Source organism: Marmota marmota, unplaced genomic scaffold, assembly GCF_001458135.2.
Source record: "Marmota marmota marmota unplaced genomic scaffold, marMar, whole genome shotgun sequence".
Classification (NCBI taxonomy): domain Eukaryota; kingdom Metazoa; phylum Chordata; class Mammalia; order Rodentia; family Sciuridae; genus Marmota; species Marmota marmota.
The window spans coordinates 1,033,625-1,053,232 of record NW_025999864.1 but is presented as its reverse complement, the minus strand read 5'-3'; positions in this window follow the sequence as shown (position 1 = coordinate 1,053,232).

Below are 19,608 nucleotides of genomic sequence, written 5' to 3'. Positions count from 1 at the left end.
GTTTTTATGCAATGTCTTTGTGATTCAGGAGAAGGAATTTTTTTTCCTAAACTTACTGACCATTGAAAGATATTCAGGCCTTTTTTCATCTACTTTAATAACTATGTATTGGATGCCCACTAAATGCCAAAGAGACATTTACTAAGTGAACAAATAGAGCATGCCCTTGAGTTCTGTCTATCTAGAAACTACTTCAATTGCTAAAATGAGCATTTCCTAAATATGAACACTGTTCCCTTCTACAGGACAGTGCTGATTTACTCAGTTCTGTTTTCTTAAATATGCATAAGGAGCCTATTAAGTAGAAATTAAGAACAATCAATTATCCACAATCCTCAATGTATATCTGCCATCTTCTAATATATATCTGCCATCTTCTGTCGTGAGTTGTTGAAAGTCTTATTTTACTTCCTGAAGCTTCCTTTTCTCTGTACTTTAACCAGAGGGGAAATCTTTGATTAAAATCAGCAATCCTAGAATCATACACGTTCCAGAAACAAAGATTTTAGGAGGTTAAAACAGTACTTCTCAAGTTTGATTGTCTTTAGAATCACCTGGAGAGAATTTTTTTTTACACATTATCAAAGCTTTATTTTATCAAATCATTTTGCACATCTCTACCACTGTCCCAGGATTTATTGGTCCATGCTGCTTGTTTTGTGGTTGTTTGAACAAAATTTTTAAATAATTTGAGATTTACAGACAAGTTGCAGAAATAACATTTTTCAAAACTAAAAAAGAAACATTGGTATATTACTAATATTCCAATGTATATTACTAATATACTATAATACAGACTTCATTCAGATTCCACCAGTTGTTCTCCCATCATGTCCTTTTTCTATTACAGTGTTAGATCCATCTACCTGGTTTTTTTTCTTTTACTCCAATATACCATAAAAGCAGTTTCAGAATTGTTAATCCATATACCACCTAGAGAAATTTTTAAATATCCACTGTCCAAGGTCCACCTGAAAGCAATTCAGTGAATTTCTGGAGATGCAGCCCAGGCCTTAAAGTCTTACAATTGTCCAGGTGATTTCAATGTATTGCCAGGTTGCAGGACCAGCAGGTTAAAAGGCCAGCACGGGTGGGTAGAATCCTTCTCTCCAAGTTGTTTGTTTCCAAGTGACTAAAACCTGAAGAGTTGGGATCTGCTTTTAGAAGGCAGGCATCTCATGGTCTCTGGATTAGCTTCCCTTTCCTGCATCAGTTTGGCAGGAGGGGAATTCATTCTCTCTTGGAGTATTTCTCTGAGGCTTCAAATTTCTCTGGAGATGGCAAGTGCGTTTTGGATGAAGTTTCTCTCCCATCAGCAGATATGAACTGACTTTGGCACAGGAGAGTAAAAACAGAACAAACCTTCTTCTCAGCCTGTATGACTGACTCTCCGGTTATTTAAGTAATAAAGAGCCTACCAGGTATGTCACAGCCTGGATAACTAGTTCACAGTGTCAAGTTGTTGAATAAGACCATAGCTGAGACTGAAGTTTGACTTTGCCCTTCTGGTGGCCTTGCTTTCCCTCCTGTGTGAATGAACCCTTCAAACTTGTGAACCCTCAGAGGAGGGTCAGTGGTCAAGAGTGAGATTTGGAGGTTCCTAATGTAAATGGATAGCTTTTCTTAATTTAAAAACAGGTTGTCCTGCAAGAGCTCAGACCCCAGGAGAAAAATTCTGGGATTCTGGCAGTTGAAAGAAGATGTGAGTTATAGTTGGAATGGTAAATGTGCTTTATTAAAAGTTGGTAGCTTTTTCATAGGCCTTTTTTTGAATTTATTTTTTATTCTAATTAGCTATACATGTCAGCAGAATGCACTTCAACTCATTATACACAAATGGAACACAACTTTTCATTTCTTTGGTAGTACACGATGTAGAATCCCACTACATGTGTAGTCATACATGTACCTAGGGTAAGGATGTTCATCTCATTTCACCGTCTTTCCTGCCCCCATATTCCCATTCTCCCTCCCATTTCCTCCCTCCCCTTTGCCCAATCGAAGTTTGCCCATTCTCCCCACACCCTGTCCCATTATGGATCAGCATCCATTTATCAAAAAGAACATTCAGCTTTTGGTTTTTGGAGATTGGCTTACTTCGCTCACCATCATAGGCCTTTTTTATGTACAGATCAAACAAAGAAGGCCTATGCCAATAGGCTACATAAGTGAGCACAAACTCACAGCAGATTTTTATGACCTTGAGTGCATATGGTGAATGAGGGTGTTTATAACCTTAACAACCTACTAAATCATAGCAGGCCACAGTCTCAGCAAGGAAGCCTAACTATAGCCATCTTGGGCCTGCCCCACACAGGTGTTAACTAACAATAATGTATGACTTGTATAATGCAAATTATTTTTAAAAATTTAAACACGGTTTAATTTTTAATTAAAGTAATACCTAGATATAGTTTTGAAAAATGCAAACCATGTAGAGGAATCTGAAATTAAAAATTCTCCACCCCCAAATCCATGAAACTCTGAAATAATTGTCTTAAGTAGTTCCTGATTTGGGTTTTTTTTGTTGTTGTTGTTGATGTTTTCAATGATGACTATTAAAATTTTGAGTGATCATACTTATTTGTTCTAAATTAAGGAATTATTGACTTCCCAAATGAAAGATAAGAAATTGGAGACCAAAACTTCCATCTATCTAGCTTCATTTTTGTTTTATATATATATATATTTTTTTTTTGGTCAAGGTTTTTAATGTTTGTGTCTGATAATCACAATTTCATATTTTGTGTTTCTGTTAACTCTAGGTCAGTTTTTCCATTTACTCATTTTGGTTATTTTCTGATTTCTTCAGATGTTGTGTAATCTCTGATTATCAATTCTGTTATGATATGATAACTACGGGTGCCTGGGCTGATTTTCTCTAAAATTACAGTAATTTGGTTGCAATGGACAGAAACTCTGGGATTAGCAGATAAGAAGTTAAGAATTCAAAGTGACAAAAAGAAAATAAAGAATTGCTTGAGAAGGAAAAAGTCCAAGGCAGCCAGGAAGCATCAAAAGCAGAAAATAATGGGCAGCCTATTGTGGGGGTGCCTTCAAAATGGTACAAATCCAGACACTTTTTACCTTAAGTCAGTCCATTCAACATTTAAATTCCACTTGGGGCATACACTCATTTCTTGGCAGGGCAGTGAAGACAAAGGGGACAGAAGCAAAAGTTGGAAGACAAAAGTCCACTAGAAACTTTTTTTCCTTTATTCATTTGGGACTGCTTTTTTTAGTACAGTAAAAATCATACATACACACCATGCTCACTTATGTATCAATGCAAAGCTCCTATGTGAATCATCATCAATCCTTAAAAGAGGAGGGCTGGCTAGCTCTGTCCCCTCTCACCACCCAGGATGTACATTCCTCCTGATTTTTTTTTCATAAATGTTTCCTTTTCCTGCTTGTTACCTCAGAAAGGCCTGGTCTACTGTTTTCTGAAGCTGTTCACTTGTCACCTCAGAAAGGCCTGGTCTACTGTTCGCTTGTCACCTCAGAAAGGCCTGGACTACTGTTTTCTGAAGCTGTCTCAACTGCCCTACATAGAACCCTGGTTATTTCCCTCTTAGCAGTTATCAGAATTTGAATGTCTGGTTTCTATAGTGTCTTGCATGGTTATTGTCTTCCCTGACATGTAAGCACCATGAGGCAGGGACAGATCCATCTCATTTCCTGCTCTGTGCCTGACAGACACTCAAGACCTGTCTGTGGAATGAATGACTCAATATTGTCTCCCTCAAGGAATTGGGTTCATCAACAAGCAGGGAGAAGACCCGCAGACCATGGATCCCCACCCACACTAATGTAAATGGATAGCAAGGGTGCAAGGACCTCTTTACTGGAGTAGAATGACTTAAAAAGAATTTCACCCTTTAGGAAACTGACGTTTTGAAAAACTCAGCTTATGATATTTACATGCTGAATTACCTCAAGTTTTGCTCCCTTCTTTCCTCAGTCATAACATTTACTCTAGAAATCCTCTTCAGGCTGATTAACCTTTTTTTAAGAGAATAATCCTGGAACTTTAACTTTTTGCTTAGCAAGGTAATAAAAAGACCTTGTTGAAGAGGACTCTGCTAGAGGTAGGAGGTGGGAAATAGGCCTTGTTGGTATAGATGTGGGTCTTCAAATAATTACCCAGAACTTCTCTGACATGAGCTTAGAAATTCCTCTGGGAAGAAAGGTCTATGCCTCTGTTTGGGGGAAACAGCATCCTCAAATCTATTTTTTTTTCTCCTCGTTAATCTAGTCCCACCTACTTTATATTTTCCAGGATTTCTAAGTTTCTGGTTTGCTGCTAGTTGTCCTTTTGTATTCCAAGCTCTTGTTGTTGCATATATTTTCAATTAATTCATTTCTCTTCAATAGAAATTTGGGGGTGTTAGAAGTACATTTATTTGCAGCCCACTTTTTTTTGTTGTTGGTTTTTTTTTTTTTTTTTTTGTACTGGGGACTGAATCCAGGGGTACTTTACCACTATCACACCCCAGCCCTTTTTTAATTTTTATTTGAGACAGGATTTTGCTAAGTTGCTTGCAGCTTTGCTAAGTTGCTAAGGCTGTTCTTGAACTTGCTATCCTCCTACCTTAGCCTTCCAAGTCACTAGGATTACAGGCATGTGACACCACCCTCAGCTATGCAGCCCACCTTTTTGAGCAAGATTTTAAAATATTTTCTTTTTTTAAAAGTAGCTCTTTCCATAACTCTTAACATAAAGATTAGTTATTATGATTAACTGGAACATTTTATATTAGATTGTTTTCATAATACATGATAATACTGAGAAATATTTTATTATCAAAACAACTGGACTAAATTGTTTGTGCTTTGTCTTTTGTGGAATACTCTTTACATTAACCAAAGTTCGCCAAAGCTGAAAATCTCTTTCAAAATTCTCTTCAACTGACATTTCCAAACATCTACTGTCTAGTAATTTATTCATGTTAACATTGAGAAAAATCCTTGCTATGCTTTGTGTATTTGTCCTGAAGAAGTCATATGTTGGAAATCTGATTCCCAATGCAATGGTACTAAGAAGTTATGCCACAACATGTGGACTAAATCAGTCAGGGTCACTCCAGGTGAATAGGCTGGCACTAAATAACCACACAGACACAGAAAGTTTTAGGGGGTTCAGTGATAGCTCCCCTCCCCAGCTCCCACAGGGGAGGCAAGAGGGGCAGACAAAATAGAGAGAGCACACCTAAAACCCTATTTATTGGTGAGAAGACACTTGAGAGAATTCCACTCAAATGAGGCAAGGGATTGGTTTAACGGGGGTGTAGCCCAGTCCCATTGGGTGATAACCTCTCCAAAGCTATAATTCCTTGCTGAGTGAAGGTGAGGTCCACCTGCTTTTGTGCTGCCAGCAGAAGACATTTCCATACCTCCATTGCTAAAGGCTAAGGGTATGTGCTCAGCTCCTGTTCATGGCAGCCCCTGACAAAGTTGTGGGACCTTTAAGAGGTGATAGGTAATTAATAGCAATTAATGCAATGCTCAGGGGAACTGGATTAGTTACTGCAAGAGGAGGTTGTTATAAAGCATGGCACTCCTCGTGTTTTGTCTCTTCAGCATGATACTGGTTGTGTGGCACGACTTCTCAGAAAATGCATCCACCCAATCTTGGGCTTCCAAACCCAGATTATAAATCACCCAGAAACAGGTCTTCTGTTATAGCATCAAAAAACAGACTAAGGTAGTCCTTCATATAAATTCTAAATTCAAGGAAAAATAATTCATGCATGGAGTGATTCAGCATAGTTTTCTACACGTTTTGGTATTTTATATTCAGGAAAAAATTTTCAAATTTCAGACATAAGTATACAAATAAATCTAAAATTACTTTGTAAAAGTAGTGAAAGGTATTAATGAACTTTTGATAGAAAATCAAAGCAAATCATGAAAAGCACAAATCAAAAGAATGGGGTAGACATGAATCTCCAAAAGGTGTGTGTGTGTGGGGGGTGTTATTTGGAAGTAATTCAATAATTAGGGTCGAAATCTGGGACACACGTGGAGAGCAGGTGGCTTCTAGTACATCCAGACAACAAAGGGAAGGTTTTAGGTTTTATTTACTCTTGGTACTCAAGGGAGCCAACAAGCTCCAATTGGCAAGTGGCAGCAGTTACTATGTAAAGCTAGTCTCCAGGATATAGTTGGCAGCTCCATCAACAGTTGCTGAGAGGAAAAAAAAAACAAACTTTAAAACAAGGCAGACTGCTTGGCTGGATTGGCCTAGAAGGGCAGTTCCTGGAATAATCATTTGTGACTTGAGCATTTTCTCCCCATGGCCTCTACCTCTATTTCAGATGGGTATGAGGAGAGTATTTTTATTTGTATGATTAACATCCCACAGGCTTTTCTTAAGCTTTGTTAAACATCCAATTTACTATTAGAAGTCCAAATTCCCAGGGTTCTTCTCAGCTATCCCACCTCATAATCTCAAATGGAAGGTACCTAGATTCCATCCATTCATTTCTCCAAATCCATCTTCTGCCTTGCCCACCCTACTCTTTGTCACAGAAGGTTGAAATACAGGGCAGCAGGGCACAGCCAAGGGGGATCCCTGGTAGGAAGGCAGAGACAGGAAGAGTAAGGTCCAGGTATTTAATTCCTCCTTGAAAGCTCTCCTTTGTCTGGTTCTCTCATGGTTCTCCTCTAAGCATCGGACTCCACAGGACACCCCTTTCCTTCAAGATCCCTGTAACCTACCTCTTCTTCCAGGTCCAGGTGGTAAAACCTTAGTTACTGCTAGTTCCAGATGATTATAATCTACTTACTTCACCTAAAATGTGGTCGGCAAATTACCAGCTTGTTTATGTAGAGCTCTTGAGACCATATGTTTTTTTCACCTTTTTTAAAGAGTTGTAAAAATGATGAAGAGTACCCAACAGAGACCAAATGTGGCCAAAGATATTTATTATTATTCCTATCCTTGACTTACACTCATTCTTTTATAAATAGTCCCTTTGAAATTAAACCTGTTTCATTTATTTTGTTTTGAGTGTTCCAAGTTTCTTGTTGGCCCTTGTCTGAGAGAGAAACCTAGGAAACTATGTAATAAGTGCCTGAAGGTGACTCTTACCTCTAGAGAATTTTGGGAAACCATGTCCTAGAGTAATTTATATAAATATACCCAAAGAAAAATGTATAATGATAATAATTTTACTCCATAATTAGAATTAAACTCAATATCCATTAAAAATAGAACATAAAAGTACAAAAAATTAAAATGACCTGTGTTTAGGTGGAGGGTAGCATTAAACAATATGTGAGAATGAATATATCTCAAATATGTGGAAAAGGAAACTAGAGTAATAGAACCATGTAAGAAAAATACAATGTCAATACATTTAAAATATATATTGTTTATAGATAACTGTACATTGTTTACTTTGAGTGTGGAAGGGCAAAGGGTCTAGGTTCACTAATCAAATGGAATAGAGAAATCTGTTGGTTGACTTCTTAGCACTCATGGCTGCTCCATCCCTTTCCAGATTGTTAGGGAATGGAAAGTAAAGAATCACATTTCTTGAAGTTGGGGTTCTTCATGTGCTTACATTTTGCCAAGCAAAGACCCTTGCATGAAATTGCAATCAGAAAGTGAATCTTGTAAAATGGTGAAATCTTGTAAACTTGATAGTGAAAAAAATCACCTGATTCGCTGGTACAGTGGCACATGCCTGTAATCCCAGAGCCTCTGGAGGCTGAGGCAGGAGGATCATAAGTTCAAAGCCAGCTTCAGCAAAAGGGAGGTGCTAAGCAACTCAAGTGAGAATGTGTCAGTAAATAAAATTTTTAAAATAAGTAAAAAGGTTGGGGATGTGGCTAAGTGGTTGAAAGCCTCCGAATTCAATTCTCATTACCCACCCCCCAAAAATCACCTGATTCTTTTCAAATATATGTCAGTGTTAGCTTCTGTTTCTCACCACTGGGTAACCAGTGGAATAGCAGTGGTTCTTCTGCTGCAAGTACCCCTGTGGTATGGTTGGTCACATCTTCTGGCCCCACTGATCCTGGTCTGATCAGGGGAGAAAGGGCAACACACATCCAAGCCTGATTCTCTGCCTTCCCTGACATTCTATGTGCTACTCTATTACCCTTTCAAAAATCCCTTTGTGCTCAAACTCAACAGAATGGAGGCCATTGTCTATTAATAAAGAACTGTGACTTCTACAGGGACTTTAGTTTCATCTCTATTATTTCATTTCTTAAGCAACTAAAGAGGAAATATGATAATTATTTAATTTGAGGGACATAGAGATACAGTTGTACTTCTTATTTTTATTTTTAAATTTATTTTGGTATAATTTTAAATTTTAATCTTCATCAGAAAAATATAATCCATGTGGCATGTATTTTAAGTCCCTATTTACCAGACTAAAGAAAGATTCATGACAAATTCTTTGACAGAAAACAGCTATTACGCTTCCATATTGAAGGAGTAACCTAAAAATTATCCACTAATTACCCATATTATCTTTCTCCATAGCATTTGTAGTTTATTAATTTCTTCATATTATTCACATGCTAAAGAAGTTTCTTTTAAAGATGCATGGGCTTTTTAATTGTCTTTATTCATTTAAATATTACATTCTTAACAGATTCATTCCTGGAACTTAGAGTTGCTGCAAGTTTATTCCACCAATAATAATACTATGTTATAGGTAGTTTTGAAAAACTTGCAATGTATATGTTTATATAAATATCAGTGAAATAATGCCAAATCTTTCACTTTCAATAAATGGAGATAGTTGTATGTATGTCTGTGGAGCTCAGTATTCTATAAGATTTTTTTCATTGACCTTCAATGCTGTTCTATTGTCTATCACTCTACGTTTCAATAAAAAATTATTCTCCTGATAAGGGCAGATGGTGTTTCTTACAATTTCCTCTATAAACATTGCAATATGACTTCCATTTTCATCTAAGATGGAATACTGGATTTATCATTCCTCTTTGAACAACAACAGGTGACAAGATAGGTGAAATAATGCTTCAAGAAATTGTACATCAATCAACAAAAAAACAGTGATTCCCTGAGACATAGGGAGGAAAAAAAAAAAAACAACAATTAAGATAAGCCCTGTGATGCCCTAGTTCACCTCCTAGAGAGTTGCCAGGTGGTAGTATACTCAGTAGCAATACCTCAAAGTTTGCTGTAATCCCCTAGTTGAGGAGGCAGAGCTAAGGGTCCAGGGAGGATCTTCTAAGTGGCTGGAATTCACACAATAGCTTGCTGGAGCAGAGAAAGGGCAAACTCTGATGTAGCAGAAGACTGATGGGCACATGCCTATGATAAAACTATTCAAGGCTAGTGAAAGAATTATGCAAAAGAATTAGAAGGGAGATGGTCATAATTCACAGAGTTGGAAATAATTTGTATTTTTCCTGTATTATTTTATCCTAAATAAACATAAGGCTTTGGGATTAACAAATTTTAATTTCTCAGAATATCTTTCATCAGTTCTTCACGCTCTAATCCCTGAAAGGGCAATGCAATAGGTACTAGAGATGAGCTCATACCTGCAATAAGATCTTACCAGAGATTGTGCTGTGTTTTCCCCTCTTGTGTTTTCATGTGAGAGGATTTCAAGACACTCAGTAAAAGTATAGTAGGGTTTATTAGAAGGGAGAGAAGGGGGATGACTATTACTGCCAGGAAGAGAGTGGCTCCTTTCAGAATGGAAAGTGGCAAACTCACTCCCTTGTGTCCCAGCTTTTATTAGAGATTGATAGAAGATCCTGCTCAAGTATCACAGCTGGGTTCTATATTGACAGACTCCGTTATCTAACAACCTAAAGACAACTCTTAGCCAGGCTGAAAGATTGTAATTGGAACAGGTTTTACAGAATTTATGGCCAGTGGGCTCCAGTCTTAATCATCCTGCTTTCCTAGGTCTGGAATCTCTAGTCTAGTGGGTTTTTTTTGTTTTGTTTTTGTATTTCGTAAGGAACCATGAATGAATGTCAAAGTTTGTAAAGGGGAGCAGACATATTTGCCCTCTTCCTTCCGGAGTGAGTCACTAACTGACTCTGCTCTTAATATAAACAAAAGCCCTGTGGAGGAGAAGATATGAAGTTCCCTAAATCAAGTAAATATTCCAGGGAGCTATCTCTAAGTTTTCCAGAGGTCTTTTTATCTTAAACTGAGTTTTGTTTGCAATCATTCACAAATCAGGTGCCAGTAATCTTTGTTCAGAAAGCCCTGATCCTTTAGCATGTTCCCACTAGCCAGACTGGAATACAGCATAATTCAGAGGCAACATCCTGGAAGGAACCTCAGCAATAGGGACTAATTATCCCTACAATAAATGTTGTAACCTAAAAATATAAAAAGCAACTCCTAAAATAATCAAACTATTTCCAACAAGAATACAAAAGCATATAACATGTAAAGAAGTAAAATTTGCAATGTCTGTCATTCAGTCAAAAATTACCAGGCATTTGAAAGAAACAAAATACAGCAGCCCTGAATAAGAAGAAAAATAAATTCAAACTTACTCAGGTTTGTATCAATGTTTTAAGAAGACGAGCACTTAAAATCATAACTATGTTCTATATGTTCAAAAAGCTTGAGGAAAGATGAAATTTAAGTATGAAAGATATGAAACTATTCTGATTGAAATTCTAGTTGTACAAGATGAAAAATACACAAATATTTTCATTAGGTTTATGGTTGCTTTTACTTTGCCTCTGGAATCTTTTGATAGACAGATTTTAATTACATTTTGATGTAGTCAACTATCAATCTTCTTTCATAGTCTGCTTTCATCTTGTATAAAATCTGTCCCCACTATTCCCAAGATCATAAAATACTTTCATATATTCATCTCAAAAATATTTCCAATACCCTTGTAACAATCCCTATTTCTGTATTAAGTTAATCAGTAATGATTTCTGTCTTAAGTTATTCAGTAATGGTTTAACAAATTTTAACAATTTTTTTTCAGGGGAATGCTGTGAAAAAAAAAAAGACCCTTATATTTTGAAGGCAATTTTAAAATTTGGAGAAGAGCAAACATAACAGAGTTTCCATATATACCCTTCATTTAGGTTTCCCCAATGTTAACTTCTTACATAACCACAGACAATAATTAAAAAAAAAACTAAGAAATTTCTAAGAGTAAAGTACTATTAACTAAAAATATATTATTTTTCTCTTCTAAGGCCTAATATAGGATTGTACATCACATTTGTCATGCCATGGTCTCCTGTAGTCTGTGACAGTGATCATCTATCTTTATGCATGCTCTTCAGATTTTTCTTTTTAAGTTTTATTTTAAGGATCATTTATGTGCAGATTTAAGAAATAATACAGGGCTGGAGTTGTGGCTCAGTGGTAGAGCACTTGTCGAGCATGTGTGAGGCACTGGGTTCGATTCTCAGCACCACATATAAATAAATGAATAAAATAAAGGTCCATTATTATCTTTAAAAAAATAAACAATACAGGAAAGTTCTGAAAACCTTTTGCCCTATAGCCGTCAATGGTAAAATCTTGCAGAATGTAGTACAAATACAACCAAGTTAGTGGGATACAGTGAAGACACAGAATATTTATATCCCAAGTATCCCCTATATCTCTTCTATACCCAGGCCTAATTCCTTTCTGCTCCACTCCCTACTTAGCTCGTGCTACTCTAATCTGTTCACTTATATAATTTTGTCATTTCAAAAATATTATTCAAAGGAAAGCATACATTACAGAACCTTTGGGATTTTTTTTTCTCTTAATAGAATTCTCTTGAGGGTCATATGGATTTTTGCAATGTATCTAGCATTTTCTTTTTAAATTTTTGGTTGACACATAATTATACATATTTATGGGATACAAAGTGATGTTTTGATCCATGAATACACTGTAATGATCAAATAAGGATAATTAGCATATCACTTCAAACATTTATCATTTCTCTAACATTTTAACTTTTCTATAACATTTAAAACCCTCTCTGCTAGCTATTTTGAAATACACTTGTTGACTTTAATCATCCTATATGCAAAAGCATTTATTCCTCCTGTCTACTTGTAACTTTGTACATGATAACCAACTACTTCCCATGCCCTCCCCAATCTCTGGCAACCCTTGTTTTATTCTCTACTTTCATGAGATCAATGTTTTTAGATTGCACATGAGAGTGAAAAATACAGGATTTGTCTTTCTGTGTCTGTCTTATTTCACTGAATATCTTCCAGGTTTATCCATAACATTCTAAGTGATAGGTTTAAACCTTTTTATAGTTAAATAATGTTCCATTGTGTATATATACCACATTTTCTTTATCCATTCATCCACAGCTAGATACTTAGGTAGATTCTACATCTTGGCTATTATGAAGAGTGTAGCAGCAAACATGGGACTGCAGGTGTCTTTTCAACATACTGATTTCATCTGCTTTAGGTATATATCAGTACTGGAATCACCATTCATATGCTAATTTTATGGGGAACCTATACTACTTTCCATAATATCTGTACTGATTTACATTGCCACCTCAGGGTATAAGGGTTCCCTTGTCTCTGTGTCCTCTCCAACAGTTATCGTTTATCTTTTTAATGATAGTTATTCTAACTGGAGTGAGGTTATAGCTCACTGAGGTTTTTATTTGCATTTTCCTGGTGATTAGTGATGTATTCATTTATGTATTTGTTAACCATTTATATATCTTCTTTTAAAAAATGTCTATTAATGTCTTTTGCCCATTTTTCTAACCAGATTATTTGATTTATTTATTCTTTTTTTTTCCTGTTATGAGTTCCTTATAGTCTGGATACTTAGCAAATATTTTCTCCTAGTCTGTAAATTGCCTTTTTACTCTGATGATATAATCAATTTGCTCGTTTTTGTCTTGTTTCTTTTGCTTTTGAGGTTTTATCTAAAAAAAAAAAAAAATCCTAACCAAGGTTCAGTATCATGAAGAATTTTTCCTATGGTTTCTTCTAGTAGTTTCATCATTTCAGCTCATACATTTAAGCCTTTAATCTATTTTGAGTTGATTTTTATACGTAGTAAGAGAAGTTTCATTCTTCTTTGCACGTAAATTTTTTTAGATATTGTGTATAGTATTGTTTTCTTGATTGCATTTTTAAAAATTTTTTTTCTGAACATATATATTTTCTAGTTGTTGATGGACCTTTATTTTATTCATTTATTTATATGCAGTGCTGAGAATCAAACCCAGTGCCTCACACATACAAGCAAGTGCTCCACCACTGAGCCACAACCCCTGCCCCTCTTGATTGCATTTTAAGATAGCTCACCATTAGTTTATAGAAACATTACTAATTTTTGAATGTTGATTTTTTTTGTATCCTGCAAGTTTACCAATATCATTTATTCCAACAGATTTTTGATGGAGTCTTTAGGATTTTGCTATATATATAATTTTACCCAGCACCATTTATTGAAAAGACTATTTTTTGCCCAGTGTGTATCCTTGGCACCTTTGTCAAAGATCACAGGACTGTAGATGTGTAGGTTAATGATGGCATCACGATTTCAGTCCTATTGTTCTGTATGTCTGCTTTTATACTAGTACACTGTTAATTCAACTACTATATTAGCTTTGCATCACTATAATGAATAACTGAGATAATTAACTTATTAGCAGAAAATGTTTATTTGGCTTATAGTTTGGAGTTTCAGTTCATGATCAATTGTCCCCATTTGCTTCAGGTCTGTGGAGAGACGAGACATCAAGGTGGGAGCACATAGCAAAGCCAAGTCACTTACCTCTTGACCAGGGCTCAAAACAGAGTGAGGAAGAAGGGGCTGGGGCCCAAGTCCCCTTTAGGGCAGACACCCAAACCTACAGACCTCTCACTAGGCCGCACCTCCTAAAGGTTCTATCACCTTCCAATACTGTTATTCTGGAAATCAAAACCTTAACACACAGATATTTGGGAGTCATTCAGAATCCAAGTCATAACACTGTAGTTTTTTTTTTTTTTTTTACTAGTTCATTTCCTATTAATATTATGAAATATCTCAGGTTGTATAACTTTATAAAGAAAAGAGGTTTATTCAGCTCAGTTTTGGAAGTTCAGAGGAAGTTCAATTTGTTCTGGTCAAGATCCACGTCAGATGGCTTCTTGGTGGTAGTATGGGCGAGGAAGAAAATCACAGTGTCAGACCCAAAGCTGAGTGAGGGGAGAGGCAAGCTTGCACTATCTACAAGAACCCCATCTCAAGAGTTAACTCAGGCATTATATATGATACCACATAACTACAAAGAATCTCCACAGAAACAACATTCATCCCTTCCGAAAGTGGTATGCCTAATGATCCTTCCCACTAGGATCTATCTACAGCACCACACTGAAAACAAAGGCTCAACATATGAATCCTTGGCAGACACACTTCAACCAGAGCCAAACCACAGAGAACATCTTCATAGGAAATTTTGAAGTCAGGTAGTGTGATGCCTGTAGCATTGTTATTTTTGTTTAATTTGGCTATTCAGTGTCTTTGTGGTATTATATAAATTTTAGGATTATTTTTCTATTTTGATAAGTAATATCATTGGTATTTTGATAGAAATTGCATTGGTTGAAACTTCCGGTAGATTATTTTGGGTAGTACAGACATTTTAACAATATTAAGTTTTCTAACCCATGAATGTGAGAGTTTTTTCCATTTGTTTCCTTTTTGTTTCCTTTCATCAATATTAGACAGTTTTCACCGTGTAGAGATCTTTAACCTCCGTGCTTAAATTTATTGCTGGGCTTTTTTTGCGGGGTTGGGGAGTGATTGTCAGTGGAATTTGTTTCTTGATTTCTTTTACAGGTAGTTCACTATTAGCAAATAGAAACACTAATTTTCATGTTAATTTGTATATACTGAAACTTGGTGGATTGATTTGAACAGATTTTTGGTGATGTCTTCAGGGTTTTCTAAATATATGATCACGTCATTTACAAGAAGGGACAATTTGGTCTCCTCCTTTCCAAAATGAATGCCTTTTATTTCTTTTTCTTGTCTAATTGCTCTGGCTAGGGCTTCTAGTATTATGTTGAATATAAATGGTGAAAGTGGGAATCTTTATCTTGTTCCAGATTTTAGGGAAACTTTTCCACATTCAGTGCGATGTTAGCTGTGAGTTTGTCACATATGAACTTCATTTTGTTGAGGTATGTACCATCCCTATCTAAGTAGCTGAAAGATTTTATCAGAAAGGATGTTGAATTTTTGAAACACTTTTTCTATAAAAAATGATTTCCTATATTAAAATGATCATTTTTTCTTCCTTTCTCTTAATGATATGTACGACATTTACTGATTTGTATATGTTGAATCATCCTTGTATTCTTGGATGAATTCCACTTGATCAAAGCAAATGATATTCTAAGATACTATTGAATTCAATTTGTGAAATTTTCAGGATTTTTGCAACTAAGTTAATCAGGGATATTGGTCTACAGTTTTATTGTTTGTGTATGTCCTTGTCTAGTTTTGGTGTCACAGGAGTGCTCACTTTGTAGAATGTAGAATGAGTATGGAAGTGTGCCCTACTTTTCAACATTCTTGAACAGTTTGAGAAGAATTAGTAATTGTCCTTCTTTAAATGTTGGTAGAATTCACACATGAAACCAACAGGTTCTGGGTTGTACCTTGATGGGAGACTTTGTGTTATTGATTTAATCTCTTCACTGGTTATTCATATTTTCTATTTATTTATTGTCCAATAGTATAGGTTGTATATATCCAGGAATTTACCCATTTTGTGTAGGCTATCCAATTTGTTGGTGTATAATTTTTCCTAGTAGTATCTTATGATTCTTTGTAGTTATGTAGTATCATATATAATGTCTCCTCTTCACTCTAATTCTAATTATTTGGGTCTTCTCTCCTTTTTCTTAGTCTAGCTAAAATTTTGTCAGTTTCATATTTTTTTAAAAAAATCTCATTTTTTGTTTTTTAAAATTCTTTTTTCTTTCAAATTCATTTTTTCTGCTCTGATCTTTATTCTTTCTATTAACTTGGGGGTTGGTTCATTTTATTTTTCTAGTTATTTGAGGTTATTTATTTACAATCTTCTTTTTAAAAATATAGGCACATATTATACTGTTACTGCTTTTGCTATATCCCATAGATTCAGGTATGTTGTTTCCCATTTTCATTCATTTCAAAATTTTTAATTTTCTTTAACTCATTGACAACTCAGGAATATGTTCAATTTGATCTATTTGTAAAGTTTCTGAATTTCTTCCTATTCCTCTTTCTATTGTTGAGTTATAGTTCTATTCCATTCTGATCAGAAGATATATAATAGGATTTTGATGATACGATTTTGATGATGCTTAATTTAATGAAGATTGTTTTTATTTTTTTTAAATTTATTGAGGACAATAGTATGATCAATCTTGTGGGATGTGCCATGTGCTAATGAAAAAATGTGTATTTTGCAGCTATTGGATGAAATGTTTTATAAATTTCTATTGGGTCCATTTGGTCTTTGACGTAGCTTAGCTCTAATTTGTTGTCGTATTAATTTTCTGTTTTTTAAGATGGCATGTCTATTGATAAAAGTTGAGTATTGATGATCCCCAACTATTTCTCCCTTTAGATCTAATAATGTTTACTTTGTATAATTGGTGCTTCAGTGTTGGGTACAAATATATTTACAATTGTTATAACCTGTTGTTGAATTGATCCCTTTATATTATATGATCACCTTTTGAGTCTCTTTTTATTGTTTTTTACTTAAAGTCTATTTTATCTGATATAAGTATAGCTATTCTACTTGCTTCAGGTTCCTGTTTGAATGGAACATCTTTTTCTATCTCTCCACTTTAAACCTACATGTGTCTTTACTGTTGAAGTGATTTTCTTGCTAAACCTAGGCTCCTAGATCAGGGTGATCCAATCACCTTAATGTGGAAGGTGAAGAGCTTGTTCCTGGAGAATAGGGAACTATAACAGCTAAGCTAGGGAATGGTGATGTCCTGTGTGAATGTCATACAATGGCAGCACAGCCTTGGGGATGGACAGATGCAGTGGTTACTGGCTTCCAGAGCAGGAGTCACCCTCATAGTCAGTCCTATTTCAAGATGCCATACAGCTGCAACTTGGTGGGAGCTGTGGAGTTGTACATTATGGACTTCTTTGAAAAAGAGTAGGCATAAGGGCTCCAAAAGGGTTCCTAGCTCTAAAATAGGCTCAGGTCCTACAGCAACTGCAGGATTCCCTAAAAGTAAAGACTCTGTGTCCACAGCATTAATAGGGGCCCTTGGAGGCTTCCTGTTTACTTTTTGCATGGAGGGGGACATGCTTCTTGGTACTAAACCCATACAGAAAAAGATGGTATGTCAGAGACTGAGCCCTTCACTCTCTTCTCTGCAGCCATTCTTAGTCTCCTTCCTTTACAGGCTTTCCATTATTCCCCTGCTGCTCTTTAGTGCTTTACTTCAAATACTCTCATCCAATACAGTTGTTTGTTGTTTTGTTCCTTTTTATGGGGAGCATAGGCATGAATCACTTCTAGTTAGCCATCTTGCTCTGCTTCCTGTAACAGCTTGCTTTTGATTGAAGAACAATCCTCTATTTATAAACTTTATTTACTTATTTTTTTCTGACCAGGGCATAGAAGTTCAGGGGGATTCCTTATGGTAGGATGGGAGAGGAAGAGGACATCAAGTTAGCCCAGGCCAGTCACTTGGATCTTGGCAATCAGTGAGTTGGCAGAGACCACAGATGTATCACCCTCAAGTCCTTGTACTTGTCTGAGGTCACCAGCCAAGAAGGAATGTAGTTTATGCTTAAGGGAGAGTCCTGGATGGATTTGAAGGAAAGAGATAGTATCAAGGGCCAGTTCAGTATTTCCCAATCCATCAGACTATGTCTGGGAAACTGTTGCAGCAATGACAAAAGATTAGGTCTCATTGTTTCCAATGTCTAAGCAGAGCTGCTTATATTTCCCCAGCCAATGTATTTCTGTCCTGATTCAAGGTGCCACCTGCCATTTTATTTCCTGACTTATCTTCTTTTGGAGGTCACACTCAGTTATCAATGTTCAGATAGCCTCAGACTCCTCTTTAAATAAACAGATAACTGGAGGTGGGGATGGAATCTTTCTTCAGTCTCAAGGACAGACTTACAGAAGCAAAAACAAAGCAGATTAGACTCTGGAAGTACTGACAATGTCAGTAATAACTCTTCCCTTAGTCAGTCCTGAGGACTATGTTTTTGTTTTTGAAACAGCTTTTGAAAATTTCTTACAGAAATATGCTATTTCTTTAACTGTCTCATTTCTATTTTCTTCTTGCATAATCATACCTCCTTTCACTTCCACCATTTTACATTTATCATTCCAAGCAATTTCAGTGTTATCAACATTATTATACAACTTTATTTCAATTATTATTAAAATGAAATTTTTAAAAAATCTAGTCCCTTCCCTATATTGCCTAAAAGAATGAGAGTGGCATCAGTTACAGTTTTGAAGTGCATATGAGGTGGGGGAAGTGACTTTGACTAAAAAAAAAAAAATGATTCCTTTAAATCATCATCTTTTCTAACATACTCTGCTAACAATTACAACATGCTTTATTTTATTTCTTGGTGTATTGGAATAAATTGCATTTTATTTTGCATTTGAGTAGACTATGTACCAGAACAAAATTAAATAATCACAAACAGTCTGTGGTTTTTGTTTTGGACATTTCGTGCAGCATGAACTGTGAGGGATGACGCAACACTCTCTCTAATTGGCCATGGTATGAAATTCTAATGTTGGACTCAAAATTCCATTGCAGCTATGAATTACTGGTAAGGTTATGTGAGGTACTCAGACCCAAATAATGGTTAGTTATCATCACAAACACCCAGTAAATCCTTGGCCACAAGCTGGAGTTAAAGTGTTTTGAACAAAATTGCACTTCAGAGGGACAAAGGAATCCCATACCCCAGCTCCTAGGCACATCTTATAGCACCTATCTTGATCTATGGCATTAAAACTGCAGATTCAATCAGAATCAGGCTATCAAAATTATCAAGGGCTCTTCTTTTTCCAAGAGCAATGCATATTTCCAGAAAAAGAAGTGCCCCTTTAAGGAAAGAAGCAGTGATCTACAAGGGAGTCCACCTTTAATTCTACTATAAGTAGGTGTTGCTAAGATTGTGACTCTCAAAAGATACTGTACCCAAAGAACTTAAAATTAGCATACTATAGTGATGCAGCCATATCAATCTTTATAGCAGCTTAATTCAAATAGGTAGAGTATGGAACCAACTTAGATGTCTCTCAATAGATGAATGAATAAAGAAAATGTGGTGTATATATACTCAATGGAATATTACTCAGCTTTAAAGAAAAATGAAATTATGGCATTGGCCAGTAAATGGTTGGAGTTGGAGAATACCATGCTATATTATATCAAGCGAAATAAGCCAATCCCACAAAACCAAAGGCCGAATGTTTTCTCTAATATGTAGATGCTAATTCACAATAAGGTGGGGGCACTAGGGAAGAATAGCGCTACCTTAGATTAGGTAGAGGGAAGTGATGGGAAGGGAGGGGGAGGGATGTGGGGATAGGAGAGCTAGTAGAATGAAACAGACATTATTACTTTATATATATATATATATATATATAT